This window comes from Vanellus vanellus (genome assembly GCF_965231255.1).
Source record: "Vanellus vanellus genome assembly, chromosome: 8".
NCBI lineage: Eukaryota > Metazoa > Chordata > Aves > Charadriiformes > Charadriidae > Vanellus > Vanellus vanellus.
This window is the reverse complement of record NC_138913.1, coordinates 3,745,598-3,764,969: the sequence shown is the minus strand read 5'-3', so window position 1 is coordinate 3,764,969 and position 19,372 is coordinate 3,745,598.

Here is a 19,372-nt window from a genome sequence, read left to right as displayed (position 1 = left end):
TGAACATTAGGAAGAAGTGTTTCACTGTGAGGGTGGTGCGGCACTGGCACAGGTTGCCCAGAGAGATTGTTGAGGCCCCATCCCTGGAGGTGTTCAAGGCCAGGCTGGACGTGGCCTTGGGCAACCTGGGCAGGTGGGAGGTGTCCCTGCCTATGGCAGGGGGGTTGGAACTCGATGATCTTCAAGGTCCCTTCCAACCTAAACCATTCTATGGTTCTATGAGATCATTAAAAAAAGACTTATTTCCACTAGAAACAATTTTTAGAGCCATAAGGGTTTAGATTTGCCTACTGAGTCATTCCTTAGCTGTTTCATAGAACAGGGACTGGCCAGCAGTGCTTTCTCCAACTACACACATGGAGCAGGGTCGGGTATGCCCAAGATTCCCGATCTCCTTCCCATCTGGCCTCTGAGGAGCACAACTAACTCTGCCCTAAAGCATGCCATTAAGATAACACAAAAGCGATTATCCATCTGTTGGCACTGACTGTTTATCCTTACCGCAAAGCCATGGGGCACAGACACCGGGATCACACAGGAAAATAGTTGATAAGGATTTTTAGATAGAGAAGGAAGCTAAGACACAGAAACTCTCCAGGAAAACAAACAACTTTGCTCACTTTTCTGTCCGAATCCTTCATTCTTCATGATCTAATCAAATGTTTATCTTGACATCACCTGGTAAAATTGAACTTAACCAAGACCTGAAACAATTTAAATGTCAATTCTTTTGATTTAGCGAAGAGAACAGATGCATGACAAATTAGAAATACCGCATACACTCTACTTTAGAGCCAGATATAAAGCCACACAAATGCCGCAAATACAGTTTTGTGTTTGTGCTTAAGAGCTAACCCGGAGATCAGGTCTCTGATGTTACACAAGGCTTTGGTGTTGCCCACATGAACCGTTCCACGGCATGTGTGCGCCCAGCCTCGGTGGGAACCAGCAGCACCATGAGTGCCTCCTGGTTGGACCGAGCAGGAAAGTCCTAAGGGGTACAAGAGACCGCACAACCTGAGGCTGCTCGTTAGCACATGAACAAATAGGGTTAACTGAAGCCTTTATGCATTGCTCTGGTGCTTTTACGCTATATAAAGGAGGTATGGGGGATCCCATCTGGATGTTCTTCAGATTATTTGCTGACTTATGCGCAGCAACCTCTTATACTATCAGCTCTGTCACAAGGGGTTTCTGGTTTCCACAGCTCAGCAAAGTGGAAACACTGATTCTGACTGGTATTCAAAAATAATAATGAAAAATAAATTTAAAAAAAGTGCACACACAAAATAAGAAAAAGCAAAGAAGTTATTTCAGGAAATTACTGTGGGAAAAATGGTAATCTGCGTACATTGCTGCAGCAAGGTTGAATTATACACCATGGGCTTTGGTTAGATAAACAATGTGATGAAAATTGTTGGATTTATTCTGAAGAAAAAGGAAAAGTATCTGAAAAGCCTAAGAGAAAAACCTCAAACAAATAGCGGTTGAGCTACAAGCCACCTACGATGCTGGTTTATGATATTGCCTCTTGCCTATTAGTTGCCTGTTATCCCAAACTGTCCATGGAGCTAAGCATCTCCGAAAATGAGTTGGATGCCTCTCAGAAAAACATATGCTGCAGTTAATCAGAGTTAATTATTTTTGTTACGTATTGTATCTAGTCCCACTGATCCAGGTGAGATCTTGTCCATGGCTTCCATCAATGGGATGAGAATTGACATTGTAGGTTAAGAACAGCCGGGGCAGGGATATGAGGACAAGGTACAGTATGAATATCATGTAAGAGACACAAGACATCATTGTCATTTATTATTGTTGTGATAAAAGATAATTAGCATACTTATTCACAGACTCTTCAGAAGGACAATCGACAGAAGGGTATAGTGACCAAATTATCATCTTCTTGGGTAGGATCCAAAAAGAGATTTTGATGATCTAGGTTAGGGTTGTCAGTGCATCAGCCCAAGCTGCTGGACCCCCCCCCCATCTGCTGCCCCACACGGCCCCACTATGGCCCCACAGCTTCCCAGCCACCTGCAGCTCAGCTTCCACCTGCCCTGGGGACCTGTTCCAGCCACGCTGGGCTGAAGGCTCAGTGCGAGCACCTGGCTTGTGCCTGACCGAAACAAGAATAAATCTTCAAAAGGGCTTAGAATATCTGCCATTTCCAGACAGTGCCCAACAAGAGGAAAAAAACTAAAGTCTTCATTCTCCTTTAGGTGTTTGCTGGGACAGACCATCTACAAGTCATAAAATGTGCCCAGGCAGAGAAGAATGAAAACCTGGGTCTTCAATAAACTAGGCCCATGTTTTACCCATTAAGTCGAACATAAACCACTGCTCTTCCTCCAGCTCTAACACCCTGTCCCTTGCACAAGGGAATTAAAATTACCGGTGACGCTTCAGAGACTTACACTGATGACAAGTAGTAACACTCACCCCGTACTTTTTTTCTTCCAGGGATCCAAGCCCACCGGTCTTTGCCACCATCAAGACACCCAACTAACAGCGGTAAGAGGATCAGCACAAGAAGCAGCAACAAATACATTTTTGGCCTAACCTTGTACAAGCGTATACACCCACAATCTGAGCCTCCTCGTTTTCACTGCTGCTACAGAAGAAAGCATATAAACAGTTTAAGAATAACAAAATGACTGAAGATGCTCATGACCAAAAGAAGCCAAAGCAAAACAGCAGAACAGCTCATCATCAGTGGTCACAAAAGGCCCAAAGGGATGGTTTTACCATTTCGGTCATCAGAAAATCAAGTAATAAGACAATGCAGTTTGGTAAAGATAACTGAAAGCATTTACTCTGTATACATATTCAGAGGGGAAGAAATGAAAACAAGGACAAATTGGTACTCGGGGGCTGAACGTCCCCCTGCCGTCTCCTGTTGGAGGGCTTCCACTAAGTGCAGTCCTGCTGGAGCCCTTACGGTAAGCAGGCTGAATACAGACGCTGTCTTGGGCATCACGCTAAGTATTGCTTTTAGTCAGCTCCGCTGAGTGGAAAAGGTCACCTTTGGTTTCTTTTTAAACAATTTTAAAGTAGCAAGTTAATGGTTGTGACTACACTGAATTCCTTAGAAGGAGAAGAAAACCAGAGCGCTCGCCATGGGGATGGGGTGGAGGGACAAAGTCAAAAGCTGCTGCACTCTTTCTCAGTGACATCTTTTAAATTTTTTTTTTTCCAGTCAAAAGCCAAATTTGGGGGGAGAAAATAAATAACATCAACAACAACAATATTACACTTTTCCAGCTATCTCCGCCTCTGAATGAAGCACGCAGCACCCAGCTACCTACCATGTCATGCAACATCTCCAAGAAATATTTGGTGATTTTTGGTTCTTATGCTCAAAACGCAATCACAGAAGAGAAAAGGAAAGAGGAAAAGAGGAGGAAAACTGTTCCAAAAAGCCATAGCAAACCGTTTTTTTGTGTGAGAAAAGAAGCAAATTTACAGAAAGACAAGAAAAAGCCAAAGGGACCACACAATTATCACAAGATTTTCAACTCCTAAAGGATTGAGAAGAGGAGCGAACATGCCCTAGAACATCCCGTACAACGGCAGTTGGTTATGCGTGTCCCCGGTTCCTGTAGAAAGTCAAGGCAAGTATGAAATATCAGTCAGGAGGTTATTCTCTATCTGTACTCCGACCCTGTTAATAGTTTGCAGCAGGTAAAATGATACAATTAGTTGAATATACCAACTTGACTCGTACAGACTGTATATGGAAGCAGGGATCAGTTTGGAATAGAAAGGATAAAAGGAATAACAATATTCAGATAAGATAAACAGGTAATTCATTTGTGACCAAAATTTAAATGTACTAATAAGAACAATTTTAGTAACTCTGACATCAATAAGTTTAAGGGAAATTCACAGTGCGGACTGCAGCCATGTGAAAAGGAAGTGAAGCAGCTTTGCAGCCTTACTTCTGTTAATAGTCTTATTGTGCATATTTGCTGTAGGATTGAATTAGAGTTGAAACCTCTAGACATACTAAGAGACCCTCTTTCAGGTATGTAAAGGACGTTTGTTCATAGGAAAGCAGGTGAACTGAGCCAGGAGACACACGCTGGCCTTTTTTTGAGCTGGACCAAAAGAGTAAAAAAATGAGATGAAAAAAAAAAAAAAAGTTATCTGTGAAACATAACTGCCACCTTGTGATTGAACATTGCAATTCAGGTAGTATTTGGGGGAACAAAGCACTTGGATTGTAGTTGCACTCCCCTTCCCAAATACTCTTCAACCTTGGGAGAAGAGATTTGAAGGCAAATCAGTGATTCTTTTCCATGGACCTTCAGAAATGAGTGGCACAGGCTCCCAAATCAAGCCACGAAACCCATAAACCTTTCTGGTCCCTAATACTTTTGTGTTTTATCAAACTTCTAAATAGGGACTGCATTTTCTACTTTATTATTCTTACTTCACTGTTCTATTATTCACCAAATAATCATTAATTACCATAACCACATTAAAAAAATTCGAATATTCCTTTCCATAAGCAACTTCTGTCATTATCCACAAATATTACATGGTTACGTGTGGGAAGGAATAGTCCTTCCACTTACAAATAAGAGCACTAAGAGGATATTAATGTGGTCAAATATAAAATTTACAACTTATTTTATTCCTAGAGCACATTATAAAAAATTTTATGAAAAGTTTAGGAAAGAGACATCTCTGTAGGTTACTGTGCATTTTATTGGAAATTCTATTTTCATATGAAGACAGTGAAGTCCCAAAGATGCAACGAAATCCTGAAGAATTTTATTTTTAAGCCACCTCTGTACTAAAGACTTATGTGAGAATATGATCAGCACATCTGCATTTCACACTTTTCATAGACATACCAAGTCAACAGTTCTGTTGCCCAGCTTCAAATATCTGGATGCAATTAATCAACACAAAAGCAGTCACAATATGACGAGAGAAGGGAAGAAAGATAAATAGTGACACAATATATGACAAATGAATAATTTATAAGATTTTTATGTCCTTACTCTCTTTTGAATGTAAGTTCTCTTACTCATAGAAGAAATATTTGACTGTTAAGGTGTTTATAGTGAGAGAATCACTTAGTACTTTAAGTGAACCAATACTAAAAGTACAGCCATACTCATGTTAAGACTACAATTCATACTAAGTGTATCAAAAAGGCACCATACATAAAGAAGCAGAAAGAACTGGTATTAAATACTCTAAGGTAGCTTTACTCGAAGTTAACTTATTATTTTAATAAACTTTGGTTATTCAGTTACAACTTAGAACGTCAAGCTGATTGGCAAGCACATGAAATAAAGAAGCATTTGATTTATCTCAGCAAGATATTCTTGGTGTAAACAGTCTCTATAAGCAGGCTCTGGTCTTCCCTTGAAGACTGTAGTCATGAAACATCCTTGCAACAGATGACACATCCGTATCGTTTAATTTGACTTTGCAAAGATAAAAGAAAAAAAACTTAATTAGGATGAAGGAAAAATCCTAACCGTATCTAGCACGGGTCCCTCGTCTGGTTTGTAACAAAACTAACGTTGGGGTGCTCTTGGTGTTCCCGCTGTCTGCAGGCAATTTCGGAGCCCAAAGGTGACGGGGACCCCTAATTTTGAGGTGTCAGAGAGGTTTTTTGGCAAAGTTTAGCACAGCAGAGGGCTACTGTGGAACATCCCAGCAGGCGAGGCCTTGTTAAACCTTGAAGCAAATGGGAAGAGAGAAGGTGGAGGGAGACTTTTTGTCAAAGTCGGTTCTGCCCTGTCCCAACACGCTCCCGTCTCTGCCCAGCGTTGAGCAGCAGGAACAGGGCAAGTGTTGAGGGCAGTCTTGTCTTAACACAGCTGGGTGGAGAGAGAAGCAGGGCACCAGTGGTTTGCCAAGGTAGTCCAAGGCCTAAGGAAAAGACCGAGCATTTTCAGGGCCTTTCAGAAGGCTAAAGGTGAATTCTACGTGCAAGACAAGCAATACTGCAGAATGTATAATGAAGATTAATAAGATGTAACAAATATAAAAAAAAAATAAATAAAAATCAGAAAATATCGTAATGAGCATGACAATGCCAGTCCTCTGGTCTTTGCAGGGCAGCGCTCAATGATGCTGCATTGCAAGAGGGGCACAGTCGCTTCCAGCATTTTCCCTGGACCCACTGTCTTATTTTCACCACTGACCAGCTCTGCCAGCTCTCGCAGCCAAGCGTGCCCCACGCTCACCAAGGAATACCCTCGTCCTCCACGCTGCAAAGCGCTGCCGGGCCAGGACCAAGTCCAAGACCTGTTACATCCACTAGAAAGACTCCTGTTCACTTCACTGGGAATTGAATCAGACTCAAAAGCATTTTAGAAGTCAACTTGTGTTGACTTCTAAAAGAAGTGAATAAATAAGTAACGTAGAAACAAGGAGCACGATGACTTTTGTAGGCCACGTAGTTGGTGCAACATTAGCGGTACATCTGATGGATGCTTCCCGATCATCAGATTTTAAACACTATGATACTTCAGGTTATTTCTATCAAATAAGTCATTGCTAATTTGATATATCTCTTCTGTTAAATCCAAATAAAATAACTGTACAAACTCATGAAAACTCAAAGTAATGCAATTATCACTTTAGACTTCATATATAAAACATGTTGTCACTGCGGTGTTCAAATGTATCCTTTCACAATAGACACGTTCAGGTAGTAGATGCATCAAAAAGCAAATTCTGCACTTTGTCTGTACTCGAGTTTTACTCGTCTGCCCATACATATATACACACACATATTTTTTCCCCTCTCAGGAAAAACAAATAGTGCATGGAAATACCTGAGAAACTGATTTCATGTGTGGTTATGTATGTCTCATTGGCACACTACTTTTTAAATGTCTATCCTAAACCAAGGACTAGGAAGAAAAAAAAAAAAAAAGCAGCAGAATTATAATTCCTTTTGAAGATTTTTACACATTATGAAGAAGCGTTAATTGCACGGCCATATGCTACACCAAGGCTCCTTCCCCTGAGGTCACGGAAGCAGCAATGCCCACCCTTCAGAACTTAAACTGTCTTTTAGGGTTTGTTTTCTTGTACCTGAATCCACGGCCAAGGTGCAGTTTCTTGCACATTCTTAACATTATTAACCCAATTAAATAAATATTTATTTTACTCATGGGAGTTCATTACAATACCATTTGAGTGCTCTGAATACACATTGTTTTTGCAACATAGCTGTGCGATGAGCGGATATTTTACAGACTGAGAGCTGAAGCAGAGAGACATTAGGGTCAAAAGGACCTCTGCATTGTAGGTGCCAGGTGGAAACAAACACAAACCTTTTGGAATATTTGGCACTTTACATAATCCGTTATTGTTTGTATGGACTTGAGCCGTGGCCGTGCCTGGGCCCTGCTGGGATCTCGATGACTGGCACCCAGAGTAAATAGTCCTTTTGTGTGGAAAGCAAAGGGATCCCATCAAAAAAGATAATATCACTACGGACAGTGGAATTTCCCTATTTTTGACTGAGGAATTTAGTGACAAATATAAATCCTTGTGTTCTGTGCAGGATTTCTCCATCGTTTCTTGAACAAAACACGAGAAAAACCAAACAAAAAAAAAAATCAAACCCCTATAAACAAAATGAAAGAAATTCAGTGAAGGGTTATTAATGGGGCGGGCAGCCTGGATTCCTGATACAAAGGTCTGAGCAGCAAATAATTGACCGTAGTGATAGCTTTCCACACGGGGCACTTTGGCAGTTATTCTGTCGGAAGGAAACAAACAATAAGATACAGAAATCTTCAATTTCAAGTTGCAGCTTTTAAAGTCTACTGGGGCAAGATTTTTTCCTGATCATTTTTCCCATTTATGTTTCCTGTACTGTCTGACCCAGTCTCAACCTTATCCCTTTCACAGACGCATCATCTAACTCCTTCCCCGCTGCTTTAAGCTAGACAGGCTCAGGAGTCTTGCGATCTCCACATTTTGGCACCTGCTCCAACCCTCCTTAGCAGAGCCGCAGGAACGTGTCCTGCCCCTTTCCCTAACCCCTCCTACAGACAGGGGCTTCCCCCCCTTCCCCCCCCCTTCGAGTTCAAAATACAGTTTTTCAAAGGTGCACGCTTTGGAACAATTCAGGGATTTTCAAACAAGGGCAGGAAGGGCAGGAGAAATGCAAAGACCGGTTCTTAATTAAAAAAAAAAAAAAAAAAAACACACAAAAAAAACCACAACAAAACAACACAAACACAAAAAAACTTCTTTTCTCAAAAGCATGAGGACAGGAGAGGGTTTGGTCTGTTTGACTTTTTTTTACATCAATGATTGTCAGTACTTTAACAGGCAAAACAACGCGTTTTCTCAATTGGCATCCTCAGAAATGGTTGAGATTTTCCAAGGAGATCCCAGCAGATACCATCCACAGACACTTTTTGCTCAAGAGATTAAATTTTTGCAGAGTCATCTGCAACTCAAAATATATCCTGATAATTCAGAAGCACTAAGACATTTCCAACGTTGCTCCAGACCTATCCAGCACGCAGAGCTGCCCGCAGCCGCGCATGTCGAGGATGCAGCATCCCGCCCCGGAATAGATTGGCCCAGTGATGCTTTTTTGCATCAAACATGCGAAACTGATTGAGGAATGACAAAGATGACAGAGGTACGGCACTGAATAACCCTTTGGCTTGTATCAGGATGGATGGCCAAGAGGCGGGCACCGCCTTCGGCAAGGGTTGGATGTTGCAGGTATTGGAAATTGTGCTTTATCAGCACTTGTGGAAAAATGGAGATAACACACAGTGACATGTTGTATAAAATAATCCCAGATGCTGAACAGAATTCTCTTTCTGCTTCTTATCCATAATGGTTAGGTGACATCTGACAACCGGATGCATCTTTTTTTTTTTTTTTTTTTTTTTGGCTACAAAACACGTTAGCGAAGCTACCTTTTACGGGAAGCTGTGTAAGAAAGCCTTTGAAGTGAGCTGTCTAGAAACAAGAAGCCGCAGTTTCAGATGAACTGTGTGCTTCCCGCAGACTAAGTCACACCTGTGCACAAGGCAATTAGCAATTAAAATGCTCCATCAATCAAAGATTGGATGCATCTTTTGTACATCTTCATGAACGTCATCAAAAGGGGTTGAGATATTGACAATACATTCTTAGTTTTCTTTCTTATGCAGAAACGGAGTTGAAAGCCAAGTCTATTACCGCAGGTTACAAGTTCCCTCCTCAGTTCTGTCCACAAGTGCCGATAGCCCTGTCGTTTCCAGGAATCTGAGCCCTTATCTTGGCATGTCTGTGTCGATCTGGAAGATCATCATTTTCAATTTCGTAATGTCTGACAGCCAGAAGTAATACCGCTTTGCTTCAGAGCGCTGGGTGGTTTAGGCTGCTGCAAACGCTCCTCTATGCTCTGTGTACAAACACATAGAGCTGTGCTATAACTTTCATTTAAAAGGTGGCAAAAAACCACCAGGTGGTTCAAATTTCAGATGGCCGTTCCTGCTGCAGGCACACCCCCACCGCAGCGTCATCTGCTCCCCAAATACAACAAAAAAACCCAGCAGAAAAGGCAGAGGGATCATGTGTTCAATGTATGCCCCAACAGCTTTTGGGCAAGTATCAGGGTAGAACTATATAGAAGACTACCACACGGCCCCTTATGGCCAATGAGATGATGTTCAAGTTCCAGAATTATTTATAGCCAGAGCTATAATTTTAGGCTCTCTTTTGCTAGTACCACGCTGTACAAGATGCCAAAAGTTTAAGCTACTTCTATGAGAATATAAAAATATCCCTAATGTAACAAAACTCAAACGCAATTATGTGGTCACTTTTGTTCAGGGATTCAGAGCTACAGCACAGTCCTGCTTTGATAGGCGTTTTATGTACATTTTTACCCTAACAAAGACATCCTAAAAACCGAAAAGTGTGCAGAAGCTGTGCAACTAAATCTGTTTTAAGTACTAGGAGTGATATAGTTAATTAGGGTATAGACAGAAACATATTAGTGCTCACCTTTCCACCCTTATCCACAATTGTCTTCCTTAATCCCCATAATAGAACCCGTTTTAATGCCGATATCCAGGTGCTACTGCTAGGAATGATACCTATCAGAAATATTTATATACGGTATTTAGAGCTACACCATTTTGGGTCAAAGTGCCAAGGCTGAAGTCTACATGCTAATTAACCTCGAGATCAGAGTGATATAATTGGAAATGAGATTTCCAAAAAGCAAGGCACAGCGATTTTTACTTGCCGATAAGGACAGAGCATGCGTGTACAAAACCTCCGCAGCTCTTATTGCCACCGCAGTGCAAAACCTGCATAACAGCTAGAACTTTTTGGCAGAAGATGAGAAGAATCTTCCCCCATCATGCAGAAATTTAATAAGCGAAACGTACCTGGATTAGCCTCTTGTGAGCTTGGTCTGTATTTCGTGACTCTGCAGTGGCAGCACTATGATGTTCAATTGAGCATAGGCTTCATCTTTTTTTTTTTTTTAAAGAAAAGTAATAGTAAAACTTGATAAATACAGACAATTTTTATTTTTACACCTGTTAAAGTTTAGGCCGCTTCATAACTGTATGTTTAAAAGGTGTACAAATGAGCAGCCTACAAGGAGTAAGGTTCTAATCTAACATAGATCAAAGCGATACAGACAGCTCCGATATTACAGCTACTATCAAGCTGGGCTTAAGGATAGATCAGTAACTCTCCCTAACCATCAGTATTTATTTGCAAAGCTTGCTGGAGTGTAAAAGGGATAAAGCTGAAGCTCACATAAAACTTGTGAGACGAAGAAAGGAAGAATCGGGAAAATAATTGACTGTAAATATCCCATATGGATTTTTCTCTTTTTTTTTTTTTTTTTTTTTTTTTGAGAATTTTTATGTGGTTTGTTGAGCTTTCACCATATAAAATTGAGAAATATTCCCCTTGCGCTTTCTTTGGGGAAAAAAAATAAACCTCAAAATTGTTCAAGAAGTAAATAGAACCAACGCCCAAAAGCCATAACATCAGAAGTATCACTTAATAACATACATGGGGTTTTAGATCTTTCCACATAACTTTGCCAGACAGCACAGCTCCCTGCCTTGCAACACTGCTGATACTTCAGGCTGCATCTCTTCAGCTGAGACAGCCCTTCATATCAAACTGTGTGGGCAGTTGGAGACAAAGATGATGTTGATGTACAGTTTTCCCGTGCAGGTAAGACGGACGTGGTTGAGGCAATCACTGCTCCTCAGTACTCGTTAATGGTCCAGCATTGCCACCAGCTCCTCGTCTGCTGCAGCGCAAAGTCAGGTGGCTCAACTTAAACATGCTTCACCGACCCCAGTTTTAAAAATCATAATTCCAAGAAACTCTTATTTTTAATTAGATACAACCCCACTGATTCTAGTGATACGTTTATTTTTAAACCTAGAAAACCCTCTAGCCTCACCGCCATGGATCAGTCTTTGGCAAAGCTAGAAAATTCACAGACAAGGGTCTGCCCCAAAATCTGCTGAGTCAGCACCGCAGCTGATGATCTCAGCTAGGTATGGTGCTAATTGCTTTTAAGAGTGCCATCATAAGCAACTTTGAAAAGTCTTGCAAAGCTGAAGGAGCAGCAGCTTTGTGCAATACCAAATAAGAGAGCAATAGAAAACACAAGCGACAGCATATAATAAAAAGAGTATCTTGTTAACCATGCTTAATTAGCAGTCAGGTTAGTCTAGATTTATTTAGGCCGATTAGATCATTAGCTAAGTGCTTGCATAAAGAGAAAAAAAAATAAAGAAGTTAAATTTCTGCAAGTCAGAGGGCAAAGAAAAAGATGTTTGCAGGATTTCCAACCCCCCCCCCCAAAGATGTTAATGATCTCTGACCGCCAATTACCACTTTTCCTGAAATCCAGTACAAGAGCCAAGACCCTGGGAGAGATGATTGTTTCTGGTTGTCGCTAGAATTCATTACATATTGCCCTCAAAAATAAACCACAGTGGGAAACATAATAAAGCTGTGATATTTGGAATCCCGAGCATTCCAATGCAGCAGTTACAACTTCAGCAGGTCAGCGTGCAGCAGAATAAATACAAACGACGCAGCCGGCAGAAACCAGGGATCTGACCTTACCATCATTTCCTTGCTATTATCACCAATGTAGCGTTTTACCTATAAAGATTAACTGCCCTAAAAACAATAACTCCACAAAAGTCATTAAAGGAAGGAGGAGACCTGCGGAAAGCCGCACGCCCTGTACCCGAGCGCAGGCACACAGCAAAGCGGACCAGGCTTGAAACGCTCACCCCGCATAATTATTAGATTTGATTTTCGCTGAAGATTTGGCATAAGAGGAGGGAAACTAAATAACAAAACCAGAAAGGTTTTAGAGCAGGTGGGTAGGGTGTTTTGTTTTGGTTGTTTTTTGTTTGTTTTGGGGGTTTTGGTTTTTTTTTTTTTCCTCTTTTGTTTTCCTTAACAGAATTATAACCCTGTTTGCATTTTGGAACACGGATACCAGAGTTCCAGGCTTCAGAAGTTCAGGAGGTAGGTAGACCTGTGTTTTTATATAATTATAGTATAATCGGTACAAATTCTGTAAGTGTTATTAGCTGGAAAATAGTAACTCTGCTTTCTACACTGTTACGGAACAAATTCCTTCTATGATGCACGGAACACATTCAAATTTTATTTGCATCTCAACCGTGTTTTGTGACTGCGCTCTCCAAGACACCATTTCTAATACACAAACTGTGTATTAGACTGTGAGAAATACACAAACTGTGGCTATAATGTAATCAGGAGATGTTACAAAAAAAAAAAAAAAAAAAAGCTGGATTTAAACAAACTAAAAAGGAATAGGTCAAGCCACTACAGCTAGAAAGATGAAGTCTTCTGGCCTTGAGAGCACCGAGGTCTACAAGCTCTTTGTAAGATTGAACACACAATATTAGGGTCTGGCCACTGTCTCCTCTGCACTGTTTTTTTTTCCTCTTCAACTGATTTGCCTAAATTAAAGCTAACTTCAAAGTTTTAGTCTCTCCTACAGGCTGTGGTTTAGGCATGGATTAAAGTTACTGGTTTGGGATTATCATCAAAAGTCTGCATTTACCAAACGATACCACAAAACAGTGTTCAATACAACCAGGTACTTTCTGTATAGCGAGCTAGAAATATCCGATAGCCTCCAAGTAGCTTCAGTTATCGCTGCTTTGTTTGAAGCAGCAATCGATAGAAACACAAGCCATCCATTCGCTGCGTTGAACCCGGCACTACCAAAGCAATAGCACAAAAAAACAAGTTTACAGAACCTGCGAACAGACAACCATTGGTTTCTTCTCTTGTGGCCTCACTGGAGCTCGTGAGAACCAGCCAACCACGGAGGACCCCTGAAACGTGCCAGCCATGCCAGTCCACAGGAGCCTTCAGTTTTCAGGCCAAACAACAGTAAAGAATTAGAAGTTCTCTGAAGTAACGCACCGTTTCATGCGCAGCAGAAGACAGGACTCTAGAGCACGGGGCACTAAGTGTTATGTATGCAGATACGCTCCAAGTCACATCAGATATCTTGTCGTCAGGACAAAACTCTTCAAGAGCTTTTTAACAGAATCCTAGAATCGCTGAGGTTGGAAGGGACCTTTAAGATCATCAAGTCAAATCATTAACCTACTCTGACAAAACCACTTCTAAACCACGCCCCCAAGTACCGCATCTCCCCTTTTCTTAAACACCTCCAGGGATGGCGAATCCACCCCCTCCCTGGGCAGCCTCTTCCAATGTTTAATAACCCTTTCAGTGAAAAAATATTTCCTAATATCCATCTAAACCTCCCCTGACACAACTTAAACCCATTTCCTCTCATCCTATCACTTGTCACCAGGGAGAAGAGGTCATCCCCCACCTCTCTACAACCTTTCAGGTAGTTGTAGAGGGCCTCCTCTTCTCCAGGCTGAACACCCCCAGTTCCCTCAGTCGTTCCTCATAAGATTTGTGATAGATTGGTCAAGGTCCCATGGGCAAGTCTTGCCAAGACCCTCGCAGCAGTGATTAATCCCAGCCTATTCCGGGACTCCTGACAGAGGCAGCTGTGATAGACATCTGTAAAATAAGTCTCCTGCTCAGTACATGCCTCCAGCCCTGGACCTCTACTGTTCTGCAGCCATCAAAATAAATTAACGGAGTAAAAGGGTTAACACTACCCCATTCCTGCCCTTAGCAGAAGGGAGAGCCATAAAAAAGCATGTGGAATTAGATATATATTTAAGGTATCTGATGTACTATTTGCTGATCTTTACAGCCTCACCCAAGTGTAGATGTATGAATTCAAATTAACTACGATGTTAAATAAATAGTAGGGAAGTTCCCTCCCAGTCTCATCCCCATCCCAAACAACTCTGAGAATGGCAGCACTGGGGAAACTGATTGAGACTTAAACACTGGCTCGAAAGACATTCGGGGCATCACTGTTGCACCATCTCTCTGCAAAAGTGGCCTAGAAATGGGCCGGAGTATCAGGGTGGTTGCACTAAAAATGGTGGGAACACAAAAATGAGCAACATCTGAAAAAAAAAATAAATAAAAAAAAAAAAAAAAAGACAAACTATTTTATTTCATAGAGGGTCATCCCCCCCCCCCTCCATTTATCTTACGGTAAACAAAGTGTTTTCATCCTCTAAGGCTGCAGTTTGTACCACGCCTGGAGTAGTTAGAGCATGCTTAATCTCTAAATCTTCCGATATTAAAAAAACAGTAACGCTAGTGCGGTTGATCCAAGCCTTTTCTGTGTGAAACTGGATCTCCGATACTCTGCGTAAGAAATCAATAGCAAGTCTGACAGTCTCTCCAGAGCTCCTGCACAGTCCTCTTCACACGAATGATATTGGCAAGGTCGCTGCCAACGCTGGCCCGATGCTTCCAAACGCACTTTGCTTCTTCCTTTGTTCAGAGGGAGAAGTGACACGGGGTTTTCTTTTTTTTTTTTTTTTTTTTTTTTGCTGCTTTGCTTGCTTTGATTGTCTTTTTTTGCTCAGAAAATTAAATTTCATGAAGTTCATTCTTATAGATTGAACACTTTGTGCTAAACAAATGGTTATAGTCTTTCTGGTGCTTTCAATAAATTAGAACTAGATGTTCAAGCCAATATTGAACTGACACGAATTAGATTTACAAAGCAAAATTTTCCAAAAATATAATCTTATCGAACAAGTACTGTATTTTGCACCTGTCAGAAAATGTTTATTGCCTGATTTCATTAGCATGTCCTGTCAACCTTTAATTTTAAATTGCCTAGTGGAACAGAAATGGTATTTTGCTGAGAGAGAACTAACTTTTCATGGGAAGAAACATCAGGTAATATGGAACGGAGTACCGCTGTGCCTTCAGGGTAATTTTTTTGTTAGCCACTTGGATCACAGTTTTTCCAAATTATTACGGTAGTTAAAATACACAAACCTACCAGCGGACTCCCTCTATTTGTAACAGAACTTGTCAAGTCTGTATAATTTTCATTAACATAATAATAATCCATTTTAAGCTACATGGATTTTTTCAGTTCTTCCTCTGTTGCAAATACTACACATTTTCCATCCGAATGTGTGGGTTTTGCTGGCGTTCACTTAAAGGAAAGCTCAAAACAGATCCATGAAAACATATTTGTATAGGCTGCTGCTACAGGAGGCTTTTCATTTTAATGGATGAAATAAAATCCTTTTTAAAGCAGTTAAGAGTAGCAGTCTTCTCAACACATAGTCACAACTCTCATTACGTCCAGGGGAGTTATGCAAGTGTTGAGGGAATGCCATTCCTGCTCAGCGCTTAGTGGCTGTGCTTTTGGGAAGGACCTTGAAACTTCAGGCAGCTGCTGTCTCAGATTCACTTCCTTAATGATTTTCAGTGTATCTTGCAAAAACTAGAGGAAAGGGATTATTTCTGGGGAGCGGGTGAGAGCATCCCCCCGGATCAGGTGTTTCCCTGTGAGCAGGAGCTTCTATGAGCTCTGCCACGTGTGGGTGACATTCGGCGGCAAGGCTGGCATCCTGCCTCCAGCAGCAGCTACACCATGGTCACCCAGAGCCTGTCAGAATCCTAAAGTATCCTCTGAACACCCTAGAGGTTTGAAAACTTGAATTTGTCTTCAGGATTCTTGGTCAAAAGCTCCCACTGCCCATGCTCTCCCCCTATCAGAAGGGAGGTGCATCTCTCCAGTATGGTGTCATCGACTTCAGCAATTTGCAGTGGCCAAGAAGTTTTTATGCTATTTGAGTGTAAAAATGGAAAAATTTGTTTTTCATCACTAAAAGTGTCTTTTAGGTTGTCAGTGTATTGTACACCACCAATATCTCATTTCCATGAGCTGGTGATGGTCAATCACTGAAGAACAAGTCTGTTCTCCGTGAATGTTCCAGTTGATGAAAATACTATCAAAAGCCATCATTAACTCATACGGGTTTGATTTCATTGACAGCATCACATCAAGCAAGTTCCACTTTTTGCTGCTAATTTTAATTACTGCCTTTTTGCATTTCTTTAAAGCATAGCCAGATCTGCCTCAGACACAGCATTCTCCAGGTTGTCATTCATTTGCTGATGCTAAAGCTAATTGGCAGCACTTCCAGAAAAAAAAAAAAAAAGGCAAAAGCTCCTCACAAAAGCCCTTTAGATATACGTTCTTAAGAACACATAACTAGCTCCATACTCGTCAACTACCAGATGTCTTGGTATAAATAAAATAAATTGCGTCTCTAACAGGCTGCTTAGACAGGACAGATCTCATGTGTAAAAATGAAATCACATTACGTTCTTCCAGTGTTTCCCAGTCTTGAAAATTCCAAATCTAGTCAGGTTTTTCAGCAAAGATAGTAATGAGAGGGGAAAAGGATAAAAAGTAAAAGGCTCCCCAAGATGAAGTATGTCAAAGTGCCTGCTCCGAGGTACTTTGGCTTCCCCTTTGAAATCATTCACTCACAAACACCATTGCCCAAAATTAGTGGCCCTCAGTCCTGTAGCAGTTATCTATTCCTTGCCAGCATTTCCTCATTTATATTCAACACATATTTCTGATACTGCATGTTTCAATGCGCCCAGCGACACACACTTAAATGCACGCCGGTTTACACCCACTTGGATTTGAAAAGTTTAATCCAGCAACCATCAGGCAGTGATGCTCATGTTTCAATTACGAGGAAGAGAGGAGAATTTCCTTATATTTCTGAAGCTTTAAAGGGTCCCATTTCCAGGCTTCACCATGCCAACCCCGGTGCCAGAAGCATATTTTTAATTATTGCTTAAACCGAGATTTTTCGTATGATCTCCTTCATAGCAGGAAAGAGGGCAGAAAGGAAAAACATTTGTAAGGAGCATTAGCATTTTTTTTTTTTTCTCTAATCTATGTTTATATATTAAATTGTAATACCAGGCTTGCCCTGACAGGTGGTCTGCGGATTGAGCTTTGTGCTGTCCTCTATTCAGCCAGCTCAAAGTTGGAGTTGATAAGAAAAAAAAAAAAAAAGAAAAACACCACACACCAAAAAAAACCTGTGGCCTTTAATCTTTATCCGATACCCACACATACGGCATCCCTTTTTGCCGTGTCCAGACCAATAAGGACTGACAGTAAAACAAGGGCTGCGCCTGCCTTCAGTAGGATATATTGGCTATTGACTGCCTTTGCTCAAAGTCATCATCAAACATCCTTCCCCGTTAGCGCCGTCACGCAGCGACCGGCTCAAGGCATCGGCCGATACCTTTTCATCGGGTGCCACGATGCGTTTCAAGACTTATGACACGAGTCTAATTTGGCCTTAGTAAATAGTGTCGTCCCCGATTTGTCAATTTATTGTTGATACACCCTTCGCAAAGAGTTCAATTATTGAGCGGGGAACAAACAGGCAAAGTAAACGCGTTTCCCTCCAGAGGGAGCAGAAGACATACCGCCGGCCCTTTTAAGCGCTCTCCTGAGCATTTTGGAAGGGAGATTGCTTAATTTAATGTTCAAACAAATGATACAGTCTGAAAGGGCTTCATGCGTTCGGATAATACTTTCTCAGAAATTTAATTCACTAATTTCATTAGGTACCGCATCAGGCGGCGCAGTTTTCAGGGACACGTTTAGAGGGCAACTCGTCTGAGTGCAATTTTAAAGAAACAGATTTGACACGGTGTCAATCTATTGCCAAGCTGCATGGCATCTCCCAGGAAAACAATTGAATTTAGGAGTGGAGCCTGCTTGTTTTAATCTCCTCTGCCTCACTAGGATAAAGTTACTCTTTTACATAAGCAGTAAATATATTCAATATTTGATGATGTGAGACTTGAAATTTGTCCTTCACCAAGGAAAATAATTCAAGGCTTTTAAAAATGAAGACTAAAAGCTCAACCATTTCCCCTCCTTCATCTTTCCAACAGTTTTTAAATGAAAGGTCATACTAGTCACCGCCATTCTAAATTCTATAAAAACACTTCACTTCACAAAACATTTTGTGGTAGGACACAAGTCTAAACGGAGGCATTCCTCAGAGAAAGAAAAACTCCCACCTTCAAGTGCTTCACACAAGAAGGATGGCGTGCGCACCACGTTCTTTTCCCGTGAGCTCATAGGAGAGCAGGACGACTTTGAAAACTGGGGAGTTAACGCTTCAGGACACTTTCAGAGTAGAAGATAGCTCTTAAAAGCTAGTTGGATGGATTGCAAAAAAAAAGTTAAATCATTATACAGCTGCTGGGATTGACCAAAAGAGAGAAGACTGCTGTGACTTTTTTTTTTTAAACATACATTTTTACATATATATACATATATATAAGTACGTGACCAAATACCAGGAAGGATCCAAGCCTGTGAAAAAGGCATCACCTAAGAACACTTGATTTCCAAACTTCCTCATGTCCAAATGGCTTAAGAATGTTTATTTTATATTATAATCATTACGCAGCAGTTGAGCCCAGACTAATATCTTTGGGCTGTAGTAAAACACTTGAATTATCTGAGTAACTTTGCGGAAGGTGCAAAAATACTAGAAATTTTTCTTTTTTTCCCCAAGCTTGGCTGTTACGTAAGCAATATAGCCTGGCTTAACTGAAATAAATTATACCTCTAGTATGAAATCACTGTCTACACCACGAAGGCCTTGCATTTTGCACTCTATAAAATATCATGTCCTAATTAGACTGGGATGTCAAACGTTCAGTCAGGCTGATGGGACACTGTGTGGCTCACCATTTCTATGTTAAGGGACACGTCCGAGGACAGGTATAGAAACACTTGACACTTGTGGCTCCCAGTGGAGAGGCCACACAATGTCCTTGAAGAGTCTGCCAAGAAGCATGAACTCAGTTGCCACCAGTTTACGGTGTCTAAAAGGAGTTCTGAGTTTGAAAGCCAGATCTCCCCATAGCTCCTCCCAAA